Source organism: Excalfactoria chinensis, chromosome 2 (assembly GCF_039878825.1).
Source record: "Excalfactoria chinensis isolate bCotChi1 chromosome 2, bCotChi1.hap2, whole genome shotgun sequence".
In the NCBI taxonomy this organism is placed as follows: Eukaryota; Metazoa; Chordata; class Aves; order Galliformes; family Phasianidae; genus Excalfactoria; species Excalfactoria chinensis.
The window spans coordinates 1,809,050-1,836,226 of record NC_092826.1 but is presented as its reverse complement, the minus strand read 5'-3'; the positions used below and the strand labels follow the sequence as shown (position 1 = coordinate 1,836,226).

Genomic DNA, 27,177 nt, shown 5'->3' with positions numbered 1-27,177 from the left:
TGTCACTTAGAATCATAGTCTATCCTGAATTAGTGGGGACCCACCAGGATCACTGAGTCCAACTCCTGACTCCACACAGGTCCACCCAAATTTTAAACCCTGTGTCTAAGAGCCCTGTCCAAACAAGGTAATTAAGGCTGAAATGAACCTCAGGAGGTTCCTAGACAAACCTCCTGTTCCTAGTAGGGCCAGTAGCTCCAGGGTCAGATGAGGTTGTTCAGGGCCTTATCCTGACAGATCTTGAAAGCCCCAGGGATGGGGTTAAGATACCAATTTGGACAGCCTGTCTTCAGATGGAAAATATTTCTCCTTACATCCAGACTGAGTGTCTTGTTTCCCTTTATACCTGATATCTCTTGTCTTCTTACCACTGACCTCTGTTTTGTCCATGATAACCTCCACACAGGTACAGGGGACCACTGTTTGGTCGCCTAAGGACATCCCTTCTCCAGGAGCCTTGGTAGCAATATCAAACATCCCAACCCTGATCACTTCAACATCCTCTACTGAACTTGGTCCAACTGAACAATGTATTTTACTGAGGAGTGCAAAGCTGGATATGGTCTAATACATCCTGATCAGAGGAGATAAATGATTTCTATTGATCTCCTGGCTGTGCTTATGCTATCTCAGTTCAAGTCATCCTTTTTTCCACTGCTGGATCGTGCTCAATTTATTGTCTCCCAGCACTCTCAGATTCATTTTCTGACCCCTACCAGTCAGTCCCTGCCAGAAACTCTTTCTTCCCAAGCATAGGAAACTGCTCCTGAATATCATATCCTTGTGGAGTGTTGGAAAGTTTCTGTTTGTACATTCCTCCAGCTTGACCAGGTGTCTGGGTTCACCTCCTGCACCTTAGACACTGATCTCTCCGCCTAATCTGTGTGCTATTCTTTTGCAGAAGGGGTGGTGAGGGAGACTGAGGAGGAGGAAGAAAGGGGGTTTTCCTTCTGGACCTGCTGAGGCATGTCTGATTAATATATAGCGATAAGAATTTTCATTGTCTTTCTAATTAAAGTAAGGTGTGTGGGAAGAGGAGGAGGAGGGAGGGGAGCCGGAAGAGATGGGAGGACGATGAGGTTGAATACTGATTGCTGACAAGGAAAGGCAATTTGAGGCAGATAGATAATTTTGTAGCACAGACAGAATGATGGGCATGGAGGGACAGGAGGTATGGGGCAAGCTAGGAAGGAGGCTTTCACTGCTACGGCATTTTTATTCCATGGCTTCACAGAGAGATGAGGGGACAAGAGCAAGAGAAAGAGAGTTTTGAGGTGAGAAAGGAAAAGGGAGAGCAGTGAGCAGGGATAAATTCCTCTGAACCAGCTGAGCAGAAAGAAGGAAGGGAGAGAAAATAGTAAAAGCCACATCTCGGCTCAGCAGGGATGCTGTCAATGTGGGTTGTCTCTATAGAGCTTCCCAACAGTGTTAAAGCACAGGAGATTAGGATCAGGCCCAAAACATAAGAAGAAAGAAAGAAAAGCTGACAGCCTAATTGTATGGCAGCAAGAAGTAACAGAAAACCCTGTTGCAGGGAGGGAGATAAAAAAAAAAACAACCAAAAAAACACAGGATAATTGATCCATAGCCAGTATTGGAAACTTCCTGGTGACGGAGGGTTCTTTGCTAAAGATCCATCTCATCCATGGATGGGGGATGATGCCCTGTCCCTGAAGGTTTATATGGCCAGGTTGGATGGGGTTTTAGGCAATCTGATCTAGGGTTTGATCTGACAGCTGGCAGCCCTGCCTGTGGCAAGAGGGTTGGAACTGGATGATCCTTGAGATTCCTTCCAACCCAAGACATCCTGTGATTCGATGATTCTGTGACGATTCTATGGGTTTTCCTTCCCTATTCTATCTCATGACAGGACAAGACACTTTCTGGGGATGAGCCTGATCTGTGAGCCAGATGAGCCTGGTGGGTCAGTGGGAAGGGAAGATTTCAAGGCAGTGAGATTTTTAAGGGACAGCAGCCATATAGTCTTTTAGTATTCCATACTCAGAAGAGCTCTGCTGGGTTCTGTGTTATGCAATGCCAATACTCCAATTATTCACTGTGGTGTGCACAGCATTCCTTCACTGCAGAACTGTTGGGAGGTCCCCATCCTTGACAAGGACTGTGTGAAGAGCCTCAGGTTAGAAATCTGAACATAAATGTGCAATGAATTCCATACCTTTTCAGGGGATTAATTTCTTCCACTGGTGAACAAGGAGTTTTCTGTTTTAACCTATAGCTGCTGTGCTAGAATTTTCTCTTTCACCTCCAGAAATACTTCTTTCTTCTAGAAGAAAAAAAAGAAAAAGAAGAAAGAAAGAAAGGAATTACAGTCCTTCCCCTACTGATCCACTTATAACATACTGCAGAAAGCTGGCCAATCATTTGGTTCTCTCGTAGCAAAATCCTCAAGAAGGGAAGAAAAACAGAAACCAAACTGTTGGGCTTTGTTTTATATATATATATAAAAATATATATATAAACAATAATAATAACACGTTTTATTTACACCACATGTCCCTATTCAACCACCTCCATCGCTGGAACACTTTATTGCATTGAAGTTGGCACTCACAACACAGATCTCTGCATTCAATGCACAGTTCGCGTCAGTGGCCTCATTGTTCCTACCCACCTGGACAACCATTGTCCTCCACGTTTGGGGCCCACACGTCACATGCTGGGAAGGTTGGGAAACAAGCAGGGAGCTGAGGGCAGTCTGCTATCAATATTAACAATAATCATAGTAATTACTCTTATTATTAGTGCCACTCCTTATGGTGCGGAAGAGCGTGCAAGTTCTCTCTTTTTTCTTTTAAGCTGAAAAGCTCTCCTTCCTGGGGATGATAGAGTATTTTGTTTTCAGACTAAAAATATCTTCTGCCTCTTTTTTATTTTTTTTTTTCCCCTTTATTTAATAGGAACTTTGTTATTTTTTGCATTCTCTCTGGGCAGAGAAAACATCGAGTGCCTCTGAGTACTTCATTTTCCTCCTCAAGACTGCCTGAAGCTAAATCAAGAGAGTCAAGGGTAGTGTCAAGTATTTTCTCTGTATGAACTTGAACTTTGGTGCTGGCTGTTCTGATCCTTGTGGGGTCGACACAAACAGACAATTTTGAATGAGCTTCATTTTCCACCTATGAAAATCACTCTTAAGGTCTTAGAGTATGTTTGTTGCTAACAAAACAAACAATCCCTGTATCGAAAGGCCTAATTCAGATCTGATCTGTGTTGGAAACCTGGGGATATCTCAGTTGCCTTTATGCTGAATAGCTGAGAGCTGAATCTGCACTACATTTGGTCTCGCTCTTGATTCTTCCCCAACCTGTCCCCCTTCAGGGTGCCCCTCTAAGCGTTCTAGTAAAAGTTTCTGAATTTAGTGCTTCTTCACTCCTCCTCAGCAGCAAACACTGAAAATCAGAGGTCTGCTAAATAAGGAAAAGTGTTGGGGTGGCTGTGAAGAGCAGAGCCCTGGTTCTCCTCCCAGTACAGCATCCCAAGTGCCTGGGAGAGCTGTGCTCCTCACCATCTGCCAGGGCAGTGTAAATCACTCAGGGTTATCTGTGGTCCAGGGAACCACTCCCATCCTCTCCTGCAACCTTGGCTCTTTAAAATTTCTGTCAAGGCGGCAGGTTCAAATGAGGTCTAGTGGTGATGATAGGAGATCATACACAGGGAAAATGGGACAAAACTCTTTTTGAAAGCAGATGGTTGAATCTTCAAGCCATAGCCTTGGTCTTCTGGTGGGTCAAGGGAAGCTGTGCAGCCACATGGCATTGGAAGCACCAGCTTCTCCTGTGAGGAGGAGAGTACCTGCTCCAATTCCAGATCCCTTGGAGACACAGTTCCCATGGGGAGAAACTGCATTAAGAAAGGCTTAAGAAACTGGAATTGTTTGCTCTGGAGAAGAGAAGGTTTTGGGGAGTTCTCATTGTGATCATCCAGTACACAAAGGGTGCTTATAAACAGAAGGGAGACTGACTTTTCGCTCAGACAGTGGAATGACATGAGGGAATGGTTTTAAACTAAAAGAGGAAAGATTTAGATTAGATACTAGAAGGGGATTTCTTATTCAGAAAGGGGTGAGGCACAGACTGCCCAGAGAAGATGTGGATAACTCATTAATGGAGGTGTTCAAGGTAAAGTTGGATGGAATCCCAGGCAGCCTAATCTGGTGGATGGCAACCAGCCTACAGAAGGGGGGTTGGAACTAAATGATCTTTAATGTCTCTTCTAACCTAAGCCATTCTATGATCCCGGTATGATTTTGTTATAAAGCCCTCTTTGACCTTCTCACCACTTTCATGGGTTATTCTTCTTAAATTCGATCATATGTGGGAGGGGTATTAGGGTTAATAGGAGCCTGGTTTTCCACCAGTGAATCACTGACAAAACAGATTCACTGGACTGTCTCACTGGAAGATTTCCAAGCCACTGACTCACAGCTGTGAGATATGGGAGATTTTTGAGCCAAGGCTGATATCACTTGATGCTGTCTTCTCTCCTCCACATGATCCCAACACTCAGCCACTGGGTCCTCCTGGGTGGCTGTAACAGGATATTTCCTTGATGTGTTTGCAATCAACTAATCCCACAGACAAGCTGCTAGAATCCCTTTTTCCCATCACAAGTCCTGATCTGGGGAAGTCAAAGAGCTACTGGACATTCAATTGAAACAATCGTCCAAGATGGCAACAGAAGCCATGGTCCTCCATGCTGTCCTCCTTTTCAAATCCCTTATTAATTTCCCTCTGGCTGATGTCTCTAACCTATGCTAGAGAACTCTGGGCTAATACTAGGGGTCCATTAAGCAGGATCTCCTGCTCATCCAAAAATATTCTTATCTATGTAAAACATGGACCTTCTGTTATCTTACTGAATCATGAATCTGTTGTTGACTAGCAGAACAGACAGGTCTTCTCTACAGACACGTATAATCTTCCCTGAATGCTTTATTTGCCTTTACTCAGATTGAAATACCAAAGCATTTTCAAATCTGTTTTGCCACAGCCATTGTAGAGCTTCACCACATCAGTGTGTTCAGACAACACCTTGGACAGGTTTGAAGCTCTACTAAGGTATCTACTCAGGTATCCTCAGTGCTCGAACATTTCTAAAACTAAAACAAAGATAAACATATTATTTTAATCCATTTTGTGGACATGGTCACAGCAAGACATAAGGCTGCTGTTCCCAATCAAACCCAAACTCCAGTGCTCTGTATACTGACGTAAATTGGTTCACAGCTAGTAGCTCTCAGAGCCATCGTCACCATGAGGTCATCAACTAGACCACCACTTACCTGCTTTCAGCACATGTATCTCTCAGTGATTTCTTGATTTGCCTCATTTTTATCTTTTTCCATTTGCTTTTCTTCCTCTAGGCTAGTTCTCTTATTTTCTTCTCCCCCAGACATCATTGTTAACAAAGGCTTTCCCTTCAGCATCCTTGCTTTCAGTTGCTAATCTCTCTTAGGCACAGGGAACCACAGTTTGAGTCAGTGCATGAGTTGTGTCCCCTTGGCTCAGGATAACAACAGGACAGCTGCTTTGTGTGGATCTGGGGAGCCTGTATCACTAATAAAAGAAAAGGTAATGTTAGGTCTCTTCTGATGGGAACAGAGCCCCATTGAGGGCATCATCACCCCAGACTAATTCAACCAGTTTTTCCATTTCCATTCTTTAAAACCCTGAAAAGAAGAGACGGATCATTAAGGACAGCAGGGAGGCTCAGGGGAGGAGGAGGAAATGTGAGCAGCAAGGAGCAGACTGTACTAATTTTCAAATACATGGGGCCCCAAACATCACTAAAAGAAGTGTTAGGTCAGGACTAGCAGTAGCTGGGGAACAAGCTGCTGGGTAAAGCTCTCTTGGAGCTTTTCAGCCTCCCCAAATGCTGGCAGAGTGCCAGATTGTAGAATCAAAGAATCACATAATGGCTTAGAGAGGAAGCAACTTTAATGATCCCCCAGTTCCAACCCCATTTCCATGGGCAAGGACACGTTTCACCAGTTCAGGTTGCCCTCAGCTCCATCCAATCTGGCCTTGAACACCTTTAGGGATGGAGCATCCACATCTCTAGGCAGCCTGTTCCAGTGCCTCACCTCTCCCTGAGTAAAAAATATTCTAACATCTAATCTAAATTTTCTCTCTTTTTGGTTTAAAAATCTCCCATTGCTACTCACAGTGGATACAGTTCCTTGGTGGTCTCAGGATGGAAATCACCAGGTGCATGGGAACTAAACAATGCAGGGACTTCACATCTCTACACTGAAAAAGGTGAACATTTGGGAGCATTTAAATGAAGGGAGTATTACTTGAAGGTGCGCATGTAGGTCGTAATTAAAGATCAAGACCTGGAAATTCACAGGGCATGGCCAGAATAAAGTTCTCTATGCTCCAAGACCACATGAGGATGACAGTGACAGGGAATCATAGCATCAGAGAATTGTTAAGGTTGGAAAGGACATCCAAGGTCATCTAGTCCAACCATCAACCTATCCCCACTATGCACACTAAACCATGTCCCTCGGCACCATATCTACACATTTCTTATAAATCTCCAGAGACAGTTTCTCTACCACTCCCTTGGAAGGGAGTACTTAAAGTATGGAGGAATAGAAAGCATGTTATAGGGGACCGAGGTGATCCTAGCACCAATTTCCTTGCTACCGTCTCCTCATTTGAACTTACTCAAGGAAGGAAGGAAGGAAGGAAGGAAGGAAGGAAGGAAGGAAGGAAGGAAGGAAGGAAGGAAGGAAGGAAGGAAGGAAGGAAGGAAGGAAGGAAGGAAGGAAGGAAGGAAGGAAGGAAGGAAGGGAGGGAGGGAGGGAGGAAGGAAGGGAGGGAGGGAGGGAGGAAGGGAGGGAGGAAGGAAGGAAGGAAGGAAGGAAGGAAGGAAGGAAGGAAGGAAGGAAGGAAGGAAGGAAGGAAGGAAGGAAGGAAGGAAGGAAGGAAGGAAGGAAGGAAGGAAGGAAGGAAGGAAGGAAGGAAGGAAGGAAGGAAGGAAGGAAGGAAGGAAGGAAGGAAGGAAGGAAGGAAGGAAGGAAGGAAGGAAGGAAGGAAGGAAGGAAGGAAGGAAGGAAGGAAGGAAGGAAGGAAGGAAGGAAGGAAGGAAGGAAGGAAGGAAGGAAGGAAGGAAGGAAGGAAGGAAGGAAGGAAGGAAGGAAGGAAGGAAGGAAGGAAGGAAGGAAGGAAGGAAGGAAGGAAGGAAGGAAGGAAGGAAGGAAGGAAGGAAGGAAGGAAGGAAGGAAGGAAGGAAGGAAGGAAGGAAGGAAGGAAGGAAGGAAGGAAGGAAGGAAGGAAGGAAGGAAGGAAGGAAGGAAGGAAGGAAAACAGACAGCCAGATTTACTTATGTCCGACTTTAAGAAAAGATCCTTAAGTCCTGAAGGTTGATTTTTTAGGGAGGGTGAATATTCCTCAGCAATGAGTTAGGGAGAGGCAGACCAGCTGTAGGGCTATGGGGCTGGGAGAAGGGGCTGGGTGAAGGGGCTGCTCCCATCCAGGGCTCCTGCATGCAGACTGGTAGATAGACAGAATGGCAGCTCACTCCCAGCACAATAGGATTTAGCCCTCCACGGAATGTTGCAACAGAGAGAGGAAAGGATCTGGGGGGAGACGCAGAGGTGTTCAGCAAATTGTGCCACTGCTCCTCAGCTGATTGTCACCGTTTCTCCTTGCTTGACACGTGTGACAGTCTCACTGCTGACCTTCTCCCAAAACACGCAACCCACACTGTGGAGGAGGATGCAGAGGCCTGGATTTCTCACCTTGCACCCCCTTTTTTCTGTCGGCTTATTCAGCAGCTGAGCTTGGCTGCGGGAAGGAAGGGGAGGGAGAGGCAGCAGCTCCATATTAATGGGTTCCTTAAAGAGCAGCCTGGCACAGGTTAGTATCCATCCTGGTGGCTGCCTGAGGCATCCCGTGCGGTCCCTGGATGAGACATGGGAGTGGGTGGTAGTGTGGGGGAGAAGGAGTGGGATGCTGGCGGAGGGGCAGACAAAAGGGATGAACAGCACAGATGCAAAGGAGATGGGATCTGCAGCACGCTTTTGCCTTTCTCCTACCTCCCTGGAAGCAGGGAAGGGAAACAGACTGCTAGGTGAGCTGTTAGGGGGAGAAAGTGGACCAGGGTGGCACCTCTGGGACATTGCTGAAATGGGAATGCCTGTGGGTATGGCTCTTCATGCATTGTGCCTGCCATGGAGTGGCTTACAGCCTTTTTTCCTTTTCCCCAGGCTCTGCATTGGGGAGGAGGGGTGGGGGCATGGTGGGTCCCCATTGGAGGGGGGGCAGGTCCCCATAGCATCACTTTGCTTTAGGGCAGCAAGGCTTTCTGCAGGGATGATAGGTGATTTTGGAGCTTGTGAAGGAAGGTGAAACACAGAGACTGGATTTTTTTGTCCCTACAATGAACAGATGCATCCCTTTCCTTCCCATGCACTGTTTGCTCTCCAAAAATCTTTAACCAATCCCATCCTGTGTTTGTATGTGATATGAAAGACACTGCTTGTCTGTTACATCAAGCCTTATGAGAGCAAAGATATCCCCATGTTTCTGACAGTAATAATACAAGAAGCACTGTCCTACTGTTCACACAGTAGGTAGGGGTGCTATCCAGATGGACCTAAAACAGCCTTGAAAAGTGGGCCCATGTGAGCCTAATGAGGTTCAGCAAGGCCAAGTGTAAGGTGTTGCACCTGGGTCTGGGCAATCCCAGACTGGGAGAACTCATTTGAAAGCAGTCCTGAGGAGAAGGACTTGTGGGATTCTGGTGGACAAAAAAAACTTGACATGAGCCAGCAATGTGCACTTGCAGCCCAGAAGGCCAGTTGTACCCTGGACAGCATCAAAAGAGGGGTGGCAGCAGGGAGAGGGAGGTGATTGTCCCCTTGTGCTCTGTCCTCATGAGACCCCATCTGGAGTACTGCATCCAGACCTGAGGCCCCCAGAAAGGATGCAAAGCTATTGGATCAGGTCCAGAGGAGGGTCATGATGATAGTCAGAGGGCTGAAATGCCTCTCTGAAGAAAAGAGGTTGAGGGAGTTGGACTTGTTTAGCTTGGAGAAGAGATGGTCTGGGGAGAATTCATTGTGGCCTTTCAGGTTAGATAGGACCTTGAACAGCCTGATCTGGCGTTTGTCAACTCTGCCCACTGCAAGGCAGTTGGAATTTCATGATCTTTATGGTGCCCCTCAAAGTAAGCCATTCTATGACTCTGTGATGCTATGATCATCAATTCAGTGCTCTAGTTCTGGATCTAAAGGGTCTTAAAAACATGTTTATTCTTTGTTGTGCAGAATAGACTAGGGATAAGGCAGCCTTCCGGAGGCTGTGGATAATCAGGTTCAGAATGTCTCTCTTTTAACTAGGGTATAAATTGTGACTTATTCACATACAGAATGCTCCAACCTCCACATTGCTAAGCCCAGCATCTTCTGGAAGATCTTTTCCATTTCAGTTAGCTCACCAAACTTCCATCAAGGCATCCTGAGGTAGAGACCTGGTAGAGCCTCGGATTTCAGAACGTAAACCCAAGACTGTATTTCCTATGCCTTACAGGATAACTAATACCATCTCTCTCATTTTTCTGTGCAGTCACACACAGAGCATAGGGATCCCACAAGGAGCAACCAAGTCTTCTCCCCACACAGGAAGGGTGCTCATTTAGGACACGAAGGCTTAGATCAAGGAGGGATGTGACACATCAACCTCATTCCACCCATCTCTGGAGTGCCTATTTCCTTTGGTCAGACATGTAAACAAATGGTTTCTGATTTCTGATCATGAAAGGCCTGTATGCGTCTGTACTATAACATAGTAGAATGCAGAGGAGACCATGGAAGCTCTGAAGTCAATCACCTAACATCTACCAACTAGGATTCTGCTCAGCTTCTGACAAGGCACTTCCCTACTCTTAATTTGGAGGCTCACTGAGCAACATATAACTTCTTCTCTCTTCCTTTCTCATCTCCTCTCTTTAAGTATTTGTGCTCATTGCTTGTGCCATTTAGAACAGCTAAAGTCATCTCAATTAAATATCTCCACTGCTTTCATTTGTTCCTTTTCTTTCTAGCCCTTTTCTTTCTGACAGCTGGAACATTTTAAAAATGGGGTGAAAAAACAAACAAACAAACAGCAACTAATAAAAAGCATCAACTCCAAAGAGCCAACAGCTAGGTCATATGTAGCTTCAATTAGACTCTATTTAGGAATGTGTATGAAAGAGACTATGTGAAAAATATGAAAAGACCTAGTCTTCATCTATTCATCTGCTTCCACCAAAGTCATTCCTTTGCAAATAGGCTTACTGGAGTAGCGAGGGAAAAAACTAAAGGCTTTTTCACTGTTTCTGGAGGCATGCTTGGTACCATGAGGTAAGATACGATAGTGATGCTCTACTCTGAAATATACCCCCTGCCTGTCCAAGTGATTGTGATAGCTACAGCTCATCCCCTTTATAGACCAAAGAAGCTGAGGATTTTCCATCCCTGGAGATGTTGTTCATGGTCAGGTTTGTTGAGGGCATGGGCAGCCTGATCTTTGTAAGTTCCCTACCAATCTGTTATGGGAGAGAAAATTCCTTCCTGGCATCAGATTCGGCAGCTGCCTCATCCCTGTGCTTGACAGCGTGAATCACCAGAGTTAAGTAACAAACCCATTTATATATCAAGACAACATTACTGTCCAAGCAATCATTCTTAAGTTTTCAATGTGAAGCCAATTACAGTGGATTATACTCTTCTTATCCCCCCTTCTTTGTTCCCTAATTTCCCTCCAAGACTTTGCAAGACAGAGAAAACTTCAGAAGGGGGCTGGGATGCTAGGCAGTCAGACAATATTTTCCAAACCCCACAAAATGTTGTTTACTACTAATTTAATGACTTTCTGGGAAATCTCTCAGGGAACCTCACCATAGCTGTTTGGCAAGAGCAAGTAGATTGCTAATGAAGTAGGATGCCACCTGGTTTGTGTATTATTGTCTTACATGCGTATCTACATACCCCCACACAATTTAATGCACCTGTTATTTTTACAAGGCATTTCTTGGCGTTGTTTTTTTCTGTTTTACTTAATATCCATTTGATTTTTCTTTTCTATTAATACTTATTAAAAAAAAAAAGAAAAAAGTAAGAAAGTGATTTCCAAACACATCAGGTTTATCCTTCTGAAAATGAAGTTTTGATGGATTGAAGCAGCAGTGGGCGATCCATCTCGAAAGAAAGATCTGGGGAAAGCATAGTGCACTGTGAGCTTGTGGAGGCAGAGAGGGATCTGCAAATGTTATTATGCCTGTGAAAAGCATCAAGACTTGTATGCTGAGCACAATTGCAGAATTGCAATATTCAGTAGTTGACGCAAAATAAATTTAGGCTGAATTCACAGAGACTTGTTTGTCTCAGTGCTCAGCTCCAAAACAGAAGTCACAGGTGCTCCCCTGTTGCCTCATCAGCCTGGACCTATACAGGATACCACCAGAGGATGGTCATTACCCTCTCTTTTTTTGCATTCCAATAAAGCTCAACAACTTCTGCTTTAAATACTTTCTGTCTGGAATGAGGATTTGGTGAGCACAGACCTCTACTTTTCCAAAACTGGCTAATTAGTCTAAATAAAATGTATCCGAGATCTTTTGGATGTCTGTCTGTGTAAAACAGGGTCTCTAAAACCAACACTGAAACTGAATTTTCACATCAAAAGAGTGATTCAGACCAAGGGACAACTTAAATACCAGGTCTGGTGCTTTAGATTCAAATTGCCCTGTCTCTGGAGGTGTTCAAGGCCAGGCTGGATATGGCCCTGGGCAACCCTGCGCATGGCTGGAATTACATGATATTTAAGTTCCCTTTCAACCTAAGCTATTCTATGATTCCTTGATTCTACCTGGATAGTTTACAACAGGGAAGATTACAAATGTTCACCCAGAATCAGATCATTATGCTTAGGCAGTAACAGGATGACGGCCTGCATCCTTCCGCTCAAAGCACATGCTTCAAGCGTGGGGATATTGCACATAAGGACACCAGTGCCATTATGCGTAGCCTAGATTTTTAAGAGCTAAACCCCAAATCAAAATTTCAAATAAGCCCTAGTATTTTCATCCTCCCCAAAGGGTAGATTAATGAACTCAGCAATTTTTAGACATCGGGCTGATGGAGGAAAAGAAGAAAAAGTCTATGCGATAGGCATAGTTAGGCAGCTAAGCTTCATTAATTCCATTTTTCAAAGATGTATTTATCTCTCAAGAATAATGACCGAGTTATCTCAGACACCATATTCTAACCCCTTTAGTATGTCCCCTCACAGCTATGGCAGGAGGCAGCAAGCATAGTCCTCTTTGTGTCATTAGCTCATCCTTTCCCTAAAATTAAACTGAGAAGAGGTTTGCAGATGTAGTTTGTTGCCTACTGAAGCCTTACATTTTGGAGCTATTGCTGCTGCTGTCGATTGTTGTGTAGATTTTTTGGGGGGCAGCCCATTTTTGCTAATGGGCTCACTTGGGGGCTTTGTAAAACTGCAGGGAAAGTGGAGACAAGCAGCTCTCCTGCTGGGAGACCTTTGGAAACCTCAAGGAATCATTTTAAGGAACAGGAGTTTGGTGTTCTTAATGAGATCATTTTCAGAAAAGTCTGGGAAAAAAAAAGAAAGAAGAGAAAATAGCAACAGCAAAATAGAGATAATCACTGTAAATGCTTTTCAAGTAAACCAGTAGCCCACTTGGTGTAATGAGAAAAAATAATAATAAGAAGAAAAATAAAAGTCAAGAAACCTAAAGGAGAAACGTGCTTTATTTGACACATTATAGCTAAGTCAGTATGTGAAAAGCTATAGCATCTTGAACCTGCCATTGTCTGTCCCACTGCTTGTGCAGATAGCTGTGTTAGGAATGAAGAAATAGGATCACTGGTATAGTTTGGTGCCAGGAAATCTGCAGCGAAAATGAAGATTTATGACAAATCTTATGTGCTGAGCCATGTAGGAAAGGTCAGTTCTCTGTACCTCAGTCTGCTTGATGCATTGACCCCCATTAAAAAACGGTGCACTCGGCAAGGGGTGATGAACTCATGTTGACTCACAAAGAACAGCTCCCAGCCAGCCTCCCCTTATGGTCAGGCACATCAGATCCGGAGAAAAGCATTCAAAGACTTCTTTCTCCCTAGATGTGAAGTGATAACTTTTGAAAGCTGCATCTGGTGGATGCCAGATGGATGTTTTAAAAAGCACAGGCAGATGAGCCTTGAGTGAGAGGAAGACTGGAAGAATAGGAGAGAAAGTGGGAACAGAGGAATCTCCTGTCAACTGTTTGACATGGCTGAAGCCTCAAACACCCGTGTGGGAGTGGTAGATCCAACAGTTGGCTGATAGCTTAAATTAACACCTCCAACGCGTCTTCATTCTGCCCTTCATGTCAACATGGTTTAACAGGCTGATGCTATCTAGATGTCGCAGGAAGCCCAGGCACGAGGATAGGAAGGTGCCAGAGAAGTTATGCAGAAGAATATCTAGTTCAAAACCCAGTCTCAGACACTTTCCATGAGTTAATGCCTGCAGGAGGGTGCAATAATAGAAAGAACATTTGGTGTTACATCATCAGATACTCTCCCAGTCTCCAGAGATTTATGGCTCAGGCACCAGATGAGGCAAAGTATGTAGCTTCATGTCTACATACTCTTCATGGATAGTTTTTTTTCCTTCCATTAATTTGGCTCATCACTTGCCTGTATGTTTGGCAATCTATAAGGTCCTACAGCAGTGAGTTGAACAAATAAGTAGATATTGTGTGAATCAGTTCATCTTTTTTCTTCATTTAGACTTTGGCACTTGATAATTTTAACTTATAAATGCTAGTTGCTACATCAGAAGAGACAATAAGCTATCAAACCCTAATGACTTCTTTCTAAGTCCAGTAATATCCTTCCTATTTCCCTTTCTTTTTTTAATGTATATACTGAATATTCACAGTTTATCCAACCATTCCAAGTACAGAACTTTTCAGATTGTTAGTATTTTCCATATTCTTTATTGCAAAGGGATAATAAACCTGCAAATAATACTCAAGATGTTGGATACTGGGGAAAATTTATTCTCTGAAAGAGCAGTGAGGTATCAGAGCAGGCCGCCCCGAGAGTTTGTGGCCCCACCATCCCTGGGGGCTTTAAGAAATGTGGAGATGTGGCACTGAGAGACATGGTTTAGTGGGCATGGGAGGGATGGGTCGACAACTGGACTAGTTAACCTTAGAGGTTTTTTCTGATCTTAATGAATCTATGATTCTCCGAGAATGAAATGGGATTTTTGCAGTAGGAATAAGGACAGGTAAGAGAAGAACCTCTTGTATGGCCCTGAAGAGCTCACACTCTATGGATCTAGTGCAAGGGTGACCCAAGTGACTTAAGTAGAGCACCAGGTTAAAACAAAAGAAGTGTGAGTCTACCTACCAGAATCTTTCTAGCATAGACAGGTGAAGCAGAGACTGTGATCAATAGAAGGACAGTCTCATTCAGAGGAAAAAAATGACACACGGAGAGGGTATTTTTCTATCAGGAGATCTTAGTGACTTTCTGCCTCTTTTCCAAGGCAGTGGATAAGGTGTGAAGCAGTTTTCTCAAATCTCTGTATTTGTACAGTGCAGCAGTGAGCTGGACTTGTTTGTGGCAGAGAGAGGGATGTCCATAGCTCAAAAAGCAGCGTCTGCTAGAAGCAGAGATTTTGGCCTGCCCACAATGCAGCTAGAACAGTGAGTGCGACTTCTGTTCTTATACTTCACTAACTTTCCTTAGAAGAGCTCCCCATGGAGCTCCAGACCTTATGTCTGAAAAGGTGTAGGGTCAAGTTGAATTTCTTTCTCTTCACTGAGGGAAAGTCTGAGCTTCCAAGTCTTTCTAGTCTGACATGATATACTGGCAGCAGCACTCTGCTTTCTGAGCACTTTGCTCATAGACTTTCCGTCGAGATGTTTCTCCATATTGAATGAGTCAACTTCACAGCAAGAAATTTCTAATTTAACTGCAATGTAGCACTTACTTCAAGGCTTGTTCTTTATCAGGTGCTTCGCTTCCTTATTCCCTCCAGTGCTGCTAGCATTTGCTAGCACAGCTTATCTTTCAGAAGGAATTTTGTAACCAGCTGATGCCTGAGTATTTCCAGCAATGCAGAGTGGGTTGCCAAATACCACAGTTCCCATGTTGGGATCATCTCTTCCTGTCTGAGGAAAGCTGGTGAGAAACAGATATTTTATATCGTTTTTTCTGTCTTATTTCTGGGATTCTGCAGTTTCCTTTGCAAGGAGAAAGCTGGTGAAGCAAAAATGGTATAGATGAAAGGGTAGGGCTGAGCCACGGGTGAGACAGGCTTCTGCAGATGCTCACCTGGCAGGTCTCCTTTTCCTAGAGGGAAACCTGCAGATGACTTCTTGGCAGATATTCACTCACAGGAGAATGAATACCTTGCAGTAGTGTGGATGATTTAGGCTCTATGGAATGACACCTTAGCCCAGCCTCTGAGAAAACCTTTTTGAAGTTACCAGTGTAAGAATCATAAAATCATAGAATTGTTTGAGTTGGAAGGGACCTTAAAGAGTCATCTAATCCAACTCCCCTGCAATGAACAGGGACACCTACAGCTAAATCAGGCTGCTCAGAGCCCCATCCAGCCTGACTTTGAATGTCTCCTGGGGTGGAACATCCTCCACCTCTTTGGGCAACCTGTTCCAGTGCTTCACTACCCTTAACATAAAAAAGTTTGTCCTTAAATCCAATCTAAATCTCCTCTCTTTTAGTCTGAAACCATTTCCCCTTGTCTTATCATTCCAGACCCTGCTAAAGAGCCTGCCTTCTTTGTTCTCATAGACCCCTGATTGTTATCATTCTTATTGATCCCTGATAATCGATGTTTGGACCGTGTGTTTAAGCACTAGTTATAGATCCCTAATGGGAGCTGAAAGACAAGGTGGATATATTCTCTCCAGCTTCTTGAGTGTGGCTCAAGGGGCAAGTAATGGTCATGCTCCCATGCTTACGCAATGGATCTTCTCACTGTGCTACTTTCAGAGACAGAGAACTGAAGTAAACATGACCTACAAGGGGACATTTTATAGTTTTAGATGTCTGGTGCTTTTAAGCATTCCAAGAACATCCAAGCCAGGGCTGAATGCTGTGAAACAGAGCTAAAAGACTTGAGTTGGGGCATGAAGAAAGACTGAAGTGACCTGGAGTGGGATCTGTGGGACAACTGAGCTTCTGACACCCTTTGTAGTTTATCCATGGACATTGAGTGCCTGGAGATGAGAAGTTAACCTGGAAATGAGGGCTAAAGGGATCTCAGCAGTTTATACAAATATCTGAAGAGGGCGTGTAAAGAAGATGAAGTTATGCCCTTCTCAAACATTTCCAGTAATAGGACAAAGAGTCAAATGGTCTGAATGGTATTGGTCTAAAATATAATTGTTACATCACATTTTGCAAGTAATAATGCCAGTGCAGGGCTGAAGTAGCTCAGCTGGGAGAGCGTTAGACTGAAGATCTAAAGGTCCCTGGTTCAATCCCGGGCTTCAGCAGTGTTTTGCAGTAGTTTTGGACATTCTAGTTTTGGGCTTACCAGGCATGGCTTGGAGATACTGGAAAAGGTGCAGTAGAGGACCAAAAAAAAAAAAAAAAGATTAATGGACTAGAGCAATTCTGTAAAGAAAAGCTGAAATAGTTGATGTTGCTCAGCCTGAAGAACAGGAACTTAGGGGGATCTCATCAGAGTACATAAATACACGTGAGCTGGAAAGGAAAAGACTACCATGTATGGAAGGGTTAACTTTAGTCTGAATTATGACTTATCTTGAAGCAAATTCTCTCACTAAAATATGCCTTTTATTTTATTTTTATTTTTTTCCAGGTGGAAAAGTTTCAGTACATCTAATTGTTGCTTACAGGTAAACAGCTCCAGATCTCTGATGAACCTTTCTACCCTTTCCTGAAACTCTTCTATTCCTAGACCAACCTTTGTGAGATGATAGCACTGATGTACAAGCACCCCAAAAGTTCTACAAGTGAGTAACTGAGTTTTCAATGTTTCTTAGTGTTTCTTTCTAACTGATTACTGATTTGTGGAGGCCTTCAGGCAAATAGTAGAGATAAGACCTCAACTCCAAGTTCTCTCAAAAATGAAGTGAAAGTCAGTGAACTTTTGATTATACGTTTCTCAGGTCTCTTCCAAATCAGGGCAAAGGCCTCTTATTTCTTCTCTTCAGTATAGCGGTGCTATTTAACCTCTGGACATAACACTATCGTATCATGCAGTGCTTGATGAATAATGATCACCAAATAACAAACAGTGAATAATGACTTGTGCATAGGTAAATGACATCATGACCTGCTCAAGCCTTGAGTCTTCTGGGCAAATCTCTCTGTCCACAACCACCATCCACTGTCAGGGAGGGCCAAAACACTCATTACCCTCCATCACAGCTCAGCAAATCTACCAGCTGCTCACCCAGCACAGCTTTTTGCAGATCTGACTCATTTGGGCAGGTTTCTCTAGTTCAATGATACATCAGATAGAAAATGTGTTTCCCTTGACCCTTTACTCTTATTTTCTGTACCTACATCAGGACTCAGTTGGGTGTGTAAGCATCCCAGGCAGTGCCCACAGCATTAGGAACACCTGTTTATGTTTAACATGTCTGACTTCATCTACCACAATACAGAAGTACAGCCTCGGACCCTAAGGACAGAAGGAAATCAAATAGAAGACCTACTGATCATGAGTCAGACAGAGAGCAATGAGCTGGCAGAAGTTCCAGCATGTTTTAAGAAGTTCAAGCAGTCCAGCTAAACAGTATTTTGACTCAAGGCTAGACTCTTTGTTTAACATCTATATGCTGAGAATTTAGAGTCAGTGCTTGGACAACAGTACTGCCCATTACCCCTCTGGAGTTCTTGAATATGCTCACTCTCCTAAGTAATGCCCTTTTGTGCCTCAGGAATAATATGGGGCAGGGGTAGCTCCCAGGTGGAAGTTTGAACACAGGGAATTGCTATCAGCTAGGGCAGTAGGGGAGAGCATTTTAGCAGTATGAAACAGCAGAAGGCTTTGCTGCCCTTCAGCAAGACCAGGACAGGATGGAGAGTTAAGTAGAAAGGTTCATTATAAGGCTCAACATGAGCAAGTGTAGAGTTCTTCACCTACGGAGGAATACCCACATGCATATATACAGGCTAGGGGCTGATCTGCTGGAAAGGAACTCTGCAGGGAAGGACCTGGGTATCCTGGTGGACAATAGGTTGGCTCTCATGGCCAAGAAGATCAGTGGTATCCTGCAGTACACTATAGATAGCAAAGCCAGCAGGTCAAGGGAGGTGACATTAGTGACATTGAGCAGAACAGACCAAAGAGAACTCAATGTTTTCCACCACTTCTCTCCATGATGGGTCACTTTCACTCTTATCTCAGGAAATTAAGAAGTGTTAGCCACACTGAAGATAAGAGTTTGGAGTAGAGCTGAACAGATAAATCACAGCCAGTTAAATGAATTCCCTAAGCTGAATATTGTCAAGGGACCAGGTCAGGGCCAGGTGAGATGAGGCCCTGGGCAGCCTGATCCAGTGCGTGGCAATTCTGCCCATGACAGGCAGTTGAAATAGGTGATATTTAAGGTCCCTCCCAACCTAAACCATTCTGTAATTCTAAGAAATGGAAGAAATTTTCAGGGCTGCCACATTCATTTGCCCTATTCTTGCTTCTCCCTGGTATATCTTTACAGACAGTATTAGAGGATTGATGGTCTAAGCCACCACCATGAATATGCAGGTGACAACTGCTCACTCCCAGCACAGCTTCAGCCCAGTGCAAGGAAATACCTGTAAACAAATTGCTTTGAATCCTGATCCACAGCTGTGGAAAGGCAAAGGAAAGACTCCTACTAATGCTTGCAACAGACATTGCACACTGCAGAATGAAAAGAAATCCCTAGAGACCATAATGCAGTAACAGTAGAACTAATAATATCTGATGCCGGCTCCACTCTTCCCTAAAACAGCTCTAGCTCATGCCTCAGTGCTGTAAACTCCCATGTTTCTCTGTGTTTAGCTCAAACAGGGGTTAACAACAGCCCCGTTCTTGCTCACCGGGAGGCAGCGAGGGAAGGTGCAGCATGAATAACGGGAAAGGTGTGGAATGATTAACAGGAAGGTGCAGGATGATTAAGACAGTGGGCGGCAGGCAGTGTGGGGGTAGATGACCTGCCAGTGCCTTTGTCCAGCCCCCACACAGAGATCCATCAGCCTGCATTGGACCCCCACAACCACCTCCTTCCGAGTCCTTTTGTGCACGGCTGCTCCACGCTCCTCCCTTCCCACAAATTCTCTCAGCTCTGCCAATGTCATTTAGCTTTTCCTATTCCCCCTTCTTTCTCTCAATTCTGGCTGAATCCTGTAGTACATCTGGGAAAGTTCACATTAAAACCACTGACTGCAGATCATAGCAGGGTTACTGCATATGTAGTTGTGCTTTGTGGGGTCAGAGAGAAAATTCCAACCTTCTGTTCTGCAGTCACTGTGAAAAACACTGCTGCAGCACCAATACAGCTGCCCTGACAATACCTCTAAGTGGAAAGGCACACATCTTCCTATATTTTTTTTCTTCCTGTTTTTGTTTCTTTGTGGGTTTGTTTTTGTTGTTTTTTTTTTTGTGATTTCATTCCCATGCAGTGTTTGAGCCATTTCTTCCATCTTACATTCTTGAAGGAACTACTGTAATGTATAGACTAATCTGGCACATTGGGCTAAGTGGAAGCACATCTGCTATGTATCTTTGTCGATAGCTAGCGAGAGAAGGCAATAATTTTATTAATGCCTCAGTTTCCCCAATCAGAAAATGGAGCAAAATTGCTCAGTGGGCTTGGGAAATGCCCCGAGACCTGACAGGGAGTGCTAGGCACAAAGAACATATAGACAATAAAAGACATTTCCAGCCCTGAAGATTAATTTACTAAATTACACAGAAGCTACAAGATGAAGAAAGGATTATTATTTGCATGCCATGGGAGCAATAATGCTATGATGACTACTCCAGGCATAAAGACATTAAGGTTTGGTTTGTGCTGCAGTGCAGGGCTCTTGGAGGTATAGCAGCACTGTGCTGTGAACAGACAGCCTGTGTGAGGCCCTAAAGGTATCCACACACATTTGTGCTTCTCATGCAATGGTGCAGAGCCTAGATTATGACAGAGACCACACATGCTTGCAGTAGGAGATGCTCTCTACTGTCCTAGCTACAGTGGGTGCACAGAAGATGCAACACAGACCATCTAATGGATGACTAGCTTTGAATTCCTAGAACAATAGAATCATGGAGTCATTAAGGTCAGAAAAGATTTCTAAGATCATCTAGTGTAAATATCAACCCACCCCACCAACAACTTGTGTTGCACATGACTTAGCCAGCATTGACCTTTGGAGGGCAGATATGATGTAGGCGATTTATCCAGTCAGGTCATATAGAAAGATCCTGGGAAATTTCAGGTTAACATTATTTCTTGCTGCCTAAGGAGCATCCCAAAGCATGGTTAAATTAAGCACCATGCTAAAATAAGAATAAAATTAAAAACAAACAAACAAACAAACACAAAAAAACCCAACAACCTCTTTCAAATGTCCAGGACCTGATCCTGAATATCCAGTGCTAAAAATGGAGAATGAAAAAAAAACAGATTTTGGACCCATCTCAGTTTTTCAGAGGCATTAAAATAAATAGTTAAAACACTTGTGAAGGGTCTTAGCTTTAGTATCTATGGCTGATTAATTAATTGCAGTTTAGATTGTTATTTGGTCTGTTAAGTGTTTGGGCTGTTAACTTTTGGGCAATGGGCTATCCTTCATTTTCAGTTTGAATACTGAAGTCTAATTTTATTTGTGACTACAGGGAGCAAGCAGAGGAAAAGGAAAGAAGATGAAGCACTGCTCATTAGAAGTGGAAGTAGGCTATTTAAATATGCAAACTGTGTTCAGAAATGCTCGGAGAAAGAGGGTTGTGGAGCTCCTGCTGTCACTTCGGAGATAAGGACTATTTCATTTCCTTCCCCAAGGTGGGATTCAGGCCAGGGCAAGAGTGAATGATATTGAGCCATCCTTTGGGAGCACATAGAAAGTGAGAGATTGGGTAGCCCATACAGAAGGGTGGGTGGGCTGTGCTGTGGTTCTCAACAGTCATCTCTAGTGCATACAACTTTCTCATCAAAGCTCTAAATTCACATAACATAAAACATAGGAATCTAAGAAAGGATTGATTTCAATTACTCAATAGCTTTTAGGGCTTTAAGCTTTGCTAGGACAAGGGGAAATTGATAGGACAAGGGGAAATGATTTTAAACTAAAGGAAGGGAGATTTAGATTAGATGTCAGGGGAATTTTTTACAGAGAGGGTAGTGAGGAACTAACACAGGCTGCCCAGAGAGGTTGTGGGTGCCCAATCTCTGGAGGTGTTCAGGGCCAGGTCGGGTGGGACCCTGGGCAGCCTGGTCTGGTACTTGATCTAGTGGTTGGCAGTGCTTCCTGAATCAGAGGGGCTGGAACTAAATGATCTTTGAGACCCCTTCCAATGCAAGCCATCTTATGGTTCTATGATTCTATAAAACTACACTTAGATCATCTTTGTAAGGTACATGTATTATGTCAGGCTGAGGGAGCTGGGCTTGTTCAGCCTGAAGGAAAGAAAGCTTCAGGGTGACCTAATTGCAGCCTTTCAGTGTCTAAAAGGAACCTATAAACAGGAGGGGAGTCAACTCTGAAAGGATAGATAACAGCAGGACAAAGGAAAATGGGTTTAACTTGAAAGAGGTTTTAGGTTGGCTATCAGGGGGAAGTTCTTTACTATAAGAGTGGTGAGGTCTTGGAACAGGCTGCCCAGAGAGGCTGTGGATGCCCCATCCCCAGTGGTGTTCAAGGCCAGGTTGGATGGGTCCTGGGCAGCCTGGTCTAGTATTAAATGGGGAGGTTGGTGGCCCTGTGTGTGGGGGGGTAGGGGGGGTGGTTGGAGATTCGTGATCCTTAAGGTCCCTTCCAACCTGGGCCATTCTGTGATTCTGTGATATGACATGAGGGTTGGAAATCTCTTTTTTCTGCTTCCATCTGCAGAAATTCAGTTACATCCCATAATCCCTCCTAATAAGCAGTTGGAAATGTCTAAAAGAAAGTTTGTCCTACTGAGTTTTGTCAAGGGAAAAAAAGAAAGAAAGAAAAAAAATAATAATAATGCCACAATTCCTAGGCAGGCAGAAAACAGATACAATAAGAAAATAACATATGATAGAAACAAATGCAAGAATATCTCCCTGGTGAACAAATTCACTATCCATATCTGGAAAATAATGGACAGAGTTTTCATCCCCCTGGGATTTTGGTGGTGTTGACTCCAGGCTCAGGCTCTCATTCCTTTCACCCTGACACGGGGAAACTCCTCGAGTCATTTTGAGTCAGAGTCTCTGCCTCCAATATTTTCCTCCCAGCCTGGTTACGTGGGTGATTCTCTGCTCTAGTTTTCAAGCAGAAGTTCTCACAAATTGACGGAGGAGGCTTTGGCACCTCCACAGCAGGAGCAAAAGAGAGAGAGAGTTAGAAGTATATGGAGGAGGAGGAGAAGACATGAAATGGGCTTTTGAAAAACTATAAAATTAGCATAGAAAACGGCGGCAGCTTTTCTTAACTCGGACTGAGTGAGAGGCAGTACGGTTGCCTGCTGATTATGAAGCCACCCTATTCCAGATCCTGATGGGTGGCCACAGATGTGCTGGATTGCCTATCGCTTCAGGGATGCTAGCTTTGCAGCTACAGTCCCAAGCTGAAATTTTGCAAAAGCTTTTACAAGATCACTAGTGCTATAGCCATTAAAAATGAAGATGGATGGAAGGATGGAAGGATGGAAGGATGGAAGGATGGAAGGAAGGAAGGAAGGAAGGAAGGAAGGAAGGAAGGAAGGAAGGAAGGAAGGAAGGAAGGAAGGAAGGAAGGAAGGAAGGAAGGAAGGAAGGAAGGAAGGGAGGAAGGGAGGAAGGGAGGAAGGGAGGAAGGGAGGAAGGGAGGAAGGGAGGAAGGGAGGAAGGGAGGAAGGGAGGAAGGGAGGAAGGGAGGAAGGGAGGAAGGAAAGAAGGAAGGAAGGAAGGAAGGAAGGAGAGGATATGCAAATAAATCCAGGACTTGAGGGTCTGCAAAGCCACTGAAAATGCATTTTTGTTCAGCCCTAAGAATTTCAGAAATTAAGGTCCCAGGTCATCACCTGTAGCATTAAGCTTTTAACCAAATCTTCTATGTTAACACCTCTTTTTTTTTTCGTAAGTTCTCTTGGGAAGTCAGTAGACATTGTTATTTAAATGATTCCCTGGAGAAAGACATCTCTGAGAGTTTGGAGCTGGCTTTGTTAGCTAAATAGATTGACATCTCTCAGCTGCCTTGATGGTCCTGGTGCAAACATGAGATGTCTGCACATAATCTCAAACCAATCATATTCTTGGGCAGCACAAAGTCCCTAGGCAGCCTGATCTAGTGAGTAGTAGCCTTGCCCATGACAAGAGGGTTGGAACTAGATAATCTCTTAAAGACCCTTCCAACCTAAGCTATTCAATGATTCTGAGAGATTGTGAACTTCCATCAGACTGCAGTTCATGGGCATTTTTTGCAGCTAAGCTCATGCATCTGAGCGTTTGGTTTGTAAATCTGACATAGATGTAACGATACAGCTATATCTATGGAAAGCACATGGTTACACAAGATGAGGGAGTTTTATTCCTGCCAGTCTGTTCAGCTGGGGCTAGCTGAGAAGAGTGTTGGAAGGAACCCACAAAGATCATTGAGTCCAACTCCTGGCTCTACACAGGATCATCCAGAATCTGAACCCTATAGCGCTTTGGAATAACCCTTACAGATACAGATCATCCAGAACCCCCAGATATCTTTCTGCAGGACTGCTCTTCAGCCTCTCATCATCCAGTCTGTACGTACATCCAGGTCTGTCCTATCCAAGGTGCAAAACTTCACACTTGCTCTTGTTTAACTTAATCCGGTTGATGATTGCTCAGACCTCCAAGGCCTCTCTACCCTTAACAGAATGTAGAAACACTTTTTTTTTTTCTGTCAGTCCTGTAATTTTATTCTGAAAAACATACGAGCACAGATCAGGAGAGCTGCTGGAGTCTGGAGCTGAAAGCTAGAACCTTTCCAAAGGCTGAGCAGCACTCCACATCACAAACTCTTCATTAAGGGAAATAAGGCTGAAAATAAGAAAAACTGGTGGTGAGGTGCTGAAACTAGTTACCCAGATATGTGGTGGATGCCCCACCTTTGGAGACATTCAAGGTCAAACTGAACGGGACACTGAGCAACCTGATCTAGCTATAGATGTCCCTGTTCACTGCAGAGGAGCTGGACTAGATGGCTTTTAACGGTCTCTTCCAACTCAAACGAATCTATGATTCTATGAAACCTTACTTCTAGGAAACACAGTTCACCAGTTTGTGCATGTACTGATAACAAATCCAAGTGAAACATCTGGGAATCAAATGTAAGAATACCCAATGTGACCCATGAAAGCCACAGCTACAAGTACTTGAGTGGATTGTCCATATCTACCATGGATGGTGTTCACCTATATGTTTGTCAAGGGCATGGAGCACAAGTCTAATAAGCAGCTGAGGGAAATGGGATTGTTCAGTCTGAAGAAGAGGAAGCTCAGGGGAGACCTTATCGCTCTCTACAACTACGCTAAAGGAGGTTGGAGTGAAGTGAGAGTTGATCTCCCAGGCAACAGCAATAGGATGGAATGGCCTCAGGTTTCACCAGGCGAGGTTCCGTTGGATATTATGAAAAACTTTTTCTTCAGAAGAGTGGTCAGGCACTGAAACAAGCTGCCCAGAGAAGCAGTTGAGTTACCATCCCTGGAGGTGTTCAAGAAATGTGTAGAAGTGGTACTTATGGACATGGTTTGGTGTGGAGTATTGGTGGTAAGTGGACACATGGACTAGGTCCAACCTTAATGATTCTGTGATTCCCCAGGTGGATTAAACACGCTGGAGACCAAATATAAACAAGAGAAGAAAGTGAGTCAGGAGTTGACAGAAAAATGAGGCTAGCACTACAAATATCTCAACACTTGGTAGCAATCCCATAGCCATATGCAGCGTTAATCCTCCAGCAGCGCTGGGGAGTTTATCCCACTTCAGGCCTAGTGACTGTTGATTTAAATAGTTACAAAATGATTTCACACACCGTCGACAACTCAAGCAATGCTCACAAATTGGGGAAGGAGAGATTTTCCCAAAGAAAATGTTATAAATTAATGGCACAGCTAAACTTTCTGAATAATCCATTCCTTTCCATGCCAACTGTGAGGATGCGAAAACATCAATCTGACCTCCCCATGCTTCTCCTTTGTCCTGTATTTCATACCCTCAGATCAGGTTTATTCTAGAAAGCCTCCCTCATAGATAAAGTATTTTGCAGGATCCTCTTTTCTTTCCTCCTTCACTGAAGAGTGCTTGCTTTCCCCTCCAGGTGAACTTTTCCCTTGCTGCTTCTCAGGCTGGTTCCCTCCTGCAGGTGGGTGTATTCAGCCTGGAGCTGAGCAGGTGGGTGGCGCAGACAGCAAGCAGGTCTGTGGTGCTCTGGAAATGTGTTACTAGTTCTTCCTATTCCTTGCTGGAGGGTTTCTGTTGTCACTCCAGGAGACCATGACTTCCCTCCCATGTCCACCCCCTCTGACAGCTACCCTTGCTAGCACATTTTATGGGTGTGAGGGACAGAGATAAAAAGTGCTGGGAAAAGAGTGGAAAAGGAGAGCTTGGTGTACAATGTGAAGAAAGCTGGAAAATGAGGTTGAAGGTGTCCCTCTTTCTCTTCCCTGTGTTATTATGAGACGGATGGTCTCATATAACTAGGACTCGTGTGAACATAGATCACAGTGTGAATATAGGTGGGGAAGAGAGAGGACCTTAAATCAGTCCAGGTTCTGGAGACTGGTTGAGGGTACTTCAGATGCTGTGCCATCCCTGCATTGTGTGATGTTGTCTTCTCTTCCCAAAATGAGCAAGGTCACTAGAATTACCTGTGAACAGTAATAGAACTTACTAACTTAAGATAGAAATGTCAATAGTGAAGAAAAAGTGCTTCAATTGTTATCTCAGTCTTTTTTGACATATCTGTATGAGCTTTTAAATACAGTAATTCCAAGGAGACTGGCAGCTGAAGAAATTCCTGCACTCTTAGTTTTAGGAACTGAAATAAGCAAAGGAAAAGAAGTTCCACAGCTTTCTCTATCAGAGCTTTACTCAAATCACCCTCTGCTGACAGAGGTGTTTGATGGATTACAGTTTTACTCTATACCACCATCCTGTTGTTCTGCTGACCTAGCTGAAACTGTCTCTGCAGCCAAGATGCAGAGTCAAAGTTGTCTTTGTTAATGTTTTATTATCTGTTGAAGGGTTGGAATGACTGAAAAGCAGAACTGCTAGAAGAGTTTGTTGCTTAGGGAATGAGCAGTTTTGCCCTCCAAAAAATACCTAGCTGGAGGACAGGGTGAGGTCAGAACTCTTTCTTTCCCTACTCCAGATACCATGAAATCTAACTCTCTCCTGATATCTGGTTTTAACCAGAATTATACCTATTCTACAAGGATGGAGATCCATTTATGTAACCCACATTAGCATGCCATATCACTGCCATGGTCATAGGTTGATGCTAATAATCTTCTGGTTAATAACAATAATATTACGGCCAAGATCCTCCGTGCCTGTTTTTGGTCCCCTGATCCTTCAGCCCTGCCAGTGAGAGAGAAAGGTTGATGACATGAGATGTTTAGCACTGTTTATCTCCTGAGCAAGGTTTTTCATATTAACCAAGAAACTCAGAAAGGGCAGCAAAGAGCTGGCTGAAAGCTGCTTTATTTTAACCGATGGGAAACTTAGAGTTTACAGCCAAGAAGTCCTTAATCAGTTTATCTCTTTTCCTCTTATGTTGCCTTCTATCTTGACCATATGTTATCCATCGTTGGTGTTTATCTCAGATACACTGGGTCTGTCATATTCTTATCCATTACAAGCAAAACCAACCTTTTATCTTCTCCATTTGTATGATAGATCTTCTCTTTCCAAAGTCCTTCTCAGCCACTTAAGATGGTTGATGACCCAAGCCTTTCTACTCTCTTACA

General features: G+C 43.9%; 1 long non-coding RNA gene and 1 other non-coding gene across 5 annotated transcripts in view; both read left to right on the top strand.

Moving 5' to 3' along the window:
• Window positions 1-7,800: 7,800 nt before the first annotated feature.
• LOC140248728 (uncharacterized) overlaps window positions 7,801-27,177 on the top strand; it is a 152,823-nt gene continuing 133,446 nt past the window's right edge. For 3 of the 4 annotated variants that reach the window (XR_011902881.1, XR_011902879.1, XR_011902878.1), the window contains exons 1-2: window positions 7,811-7,884; window positions 16,882-17,035. This is a non-coding gene — a long non-coding RNA (uncharacterized lncRNA). Of the gene's footprint in view, window positions 7,885-16,881; window positions 17,036-27,177 lie in introns of all 4 variants that reach the window. The other variant, XR_011902880.1, reaches the window with a different exon arrangement.
• Window positions 16,480-16,552, top strand: TRNAF-GAA (transfer RNA phenylalanine (anticodon GAA)). Its single transcript has one exon. It is a non-coding gene; the product is annotated as a tRNA-Phe (tRNA).